Consider the following 3,006-nt stretch of genomic DNA (forward strand, 5'->3'; position numbering starts at 1 on the left):
GGATTCTTCTATGGACCCGCTTTTCAAATACAAACACGTTGACATTTCCTCACCTTTTTACCAGTGTTAGTAATTCTCTAGCAAATCCCCAGGCTCGGGGAACGGTGTTTGTGTGCCACGCACTCAGATTTGCAAACCCGATGCCAGAGCCAGAACTTCTTAGTGAAAGCCCAGGACAGCACCACAGAGCATGAGGCCAGCGGCACTCAAGGTATCCAGGAACATCATTTTTTCTACCATTTTTATACAGCATCTTCAAAAGGTTGGATGAGACTGTAGCAAAACATGCTCCCTGCAAGAAGCTTATGCAAACCCGTAGCACAGAGCCAGGCAGAGAGCACTGCAAAGGCGCAGCAGCATTTAGTGCCTGCCACCTTCGCTTTATGATGTCTTTTAATAGCTTTCTGATTATTTAATTACTTGATCCTCACACACTGCTAAATAACAGTGTTTATATCTGCCCTACAACCCAGCGTGTGACCTCCCCGGCCCCAGCTCACGGGGACAGACTTGGTTTCAAGCTAGCAAAGCCAGTCCAAGAAGCAAAGCAATTCCCAGGTGGTTTCTTTGCTCTCTGCCGCCACTTCACTAGGGTCAGTGCTGGCAGATGGCTTAAAGTTGATCCCGGGAAGCCTCACTGAAGGAATCCCACGAGGAGGTGGGAGGACAAGTCCAATGTCATCCGTAGCACTCTCTGCAGGTGAATCAGTTTGTTCCTAAGGCCACACTGGAGGTGGGTCAGGGTTGATAGGGGTCCTGAACAATGTGCACCCCTCTTGTGCTTTTTCATCACCCCTTTGGCCTCCTCTCAGCCCCTTTACACCACTGGAAGAGATTCCTCCTTCTGCTGCATTTGCAGAAATAAGGAGTTTCTCCTCATTTGGCACCAGGACATGCTTCCACCTCCCAGCCAGATCAGACCGAATGCGAGCACTGCTTTGCTGCCAGCTCCCGCCGAGAGCTGGATGCGCACCTCGCCGCACCAGCCGTTTGGCTGGTGAGCAAATGATCCCCATGTGAGGCTGGGATGCCCAGGTCAGGGCTCCCAGCTCCCCGGCAAGCCCCTCACTCCCACGTCTGGGCTGCTGCAGGCTCTGACAGCTCCAACCTCCAGCCAAGGCTCCACGGAGTTCACCCCTCAACAGCCCCAGGGCAGGGCAAATACTCATTAGTGTTATTTACTGAATACATTAATTTAGGCATTTCTATTTATTTCTTACCATAAACACTGCCTTATTAAGAAGAAGAAAGCCATCCGCTAACCATCATGAATGCAACCCAGTGAGAGTCCCCAGACACTTACACTACTTTTTATGCGGGAAGAACAGTTTAAGTGCCTTTATTTCTAAAGGAAGGTCCACGCAAGCAGCTGAAGATTTTGCAGCAGGACTGGGCAGGGTTCAGACCCATTTTGGCGGAAAAACACATCCCCAGGCCACGTTCTGTGGCAAACCCTCTCGTTTTTCCAGGGGAATATGGAAAGGGCAGGGAGGTGGCATGCAGCCGAGAGAGCAGCTGGGCAAGATGCCACCATCTCCTTCTGCCCCAGCCATACCGCCCCATACTGGACATCCCAAAACCTCCTCTCTGGGAAAAGCCAGCGGATGTTTGGGAAAGAAATCAAAGAAATGGCAAATCCAGAAAGAGCCATCCCTGGGTGGGAGCAGTCAGCAGCTGTGTCCACCCCATGGGACAGCCACCATGTTCTGTGTATGTCTTTACCTGCTACGAAATGTCAAACTTTTCAACAGAGATGATTACATTTCCATCCTCCCTCCCCCCAAAGCATGAAGACTGGTATAAAAAAGTCAAAAATGTATCAGAGAAAAGAAAGCATCACTTACACTGGCCACAAATGCTGGGAAATCAGGACTGAAGGCAGAGGTCCCTCTTGGAGAACAAGGGTCCTGCTGGGGCCTCCCCGGTTTCTCCATTCCTTCGTGTCACCTCCAATTTTACTTCCCATGCATTCGTTAATATGATGAAAGCGAGTGCACTGCACAGTGAAAAACCACCTCTGCGTGCTGGAAATATTATGACTAATGGATGGGATCCTGCGCAGTGTGTAAAAATCGTCCCTCTCTCCTGATGTAACAACATTTTGCATGCGCTATAGATGTTGGCACCTACGTTTTATCTGCTTTCTGATAAGACGATGGAATACGTTTAATGAACTACACTGATTTTAAGTCTCAGCTGTAGATTCTGCACTGGCATCATTGCAGCAAAGAAGCCACAGGCTCCCCCCGGCCCATCACTATGGGACTCATGTCCTCCCTCATTTATTTATTTATTTTGGAAGAGCATGTCAAAGCATGACACATCATTTAATTTTGATTTTCTATTTTCTTTTTTTCTTTTTTTTTTTTTTTTAACACTAATACCCTGCTTTCCCCAGCATCCCTGGTCTTTGCCATCCCTCTGGGTTTCCTCACGCGTCCCGTGCCTTGACCCTGCTGCTCCCGCACATGCACGGTGCGCATCCTGCATCACTGAGACTGCACAGGCTGTTCCAGCAAGGAGAAGGCTCTTGTTCAAGGTTTCCACACAGCAATTGGGAACATTACAGCCCCCTATAAATAACAGGTACCGGCGCCTCCAGCCCTGAAGCCCCCTTGCCTCTCGGTTCCCGCATTGGGGAGGCACATTCCCGGGCTCACTGGGATGTGTCTGGGCTCCAGCTCCCAGACCCGGCCAGGTCAGCAGCGGTGGGGACAGGCAGAGAAACACCTCAGCACTTTTTTTTTTTTTTTTTTAAACACCCCTTCCAGGACCAAACTACCACTGGCTTCCCTCATTTACAACATCCTTTGCCCGCTGAGCCGGAGCCAGCAGGCACCCTGGGCAGAGCGTGCAGCTCCAGCTGATGCAGAGCCGCTGGCGGGTCAGCCATGCTTGGCTTTCCCCAGCTGCAGCATCGCTCTGCCTGGTCCTGAGCTGCTCTGTGGTGATGGGGCTGGAGGGGAAACCCTGCCAAAAACCCCTCCCCGCAGCAACCGAGAGGAG

Source organism: Falco biarmicus, chromosome 6, assembly GCF_023638135.1.
Source record: "Falco biarmicus isolate bFalBia1 chromosome 6, bFalBia1.pri, whole genome shotgun sequence".
NCBI lineage: Eukaryota > Metazoa > Chordata > Aves > Falconiformes > Falconidae > Falco > Falco biarmicus.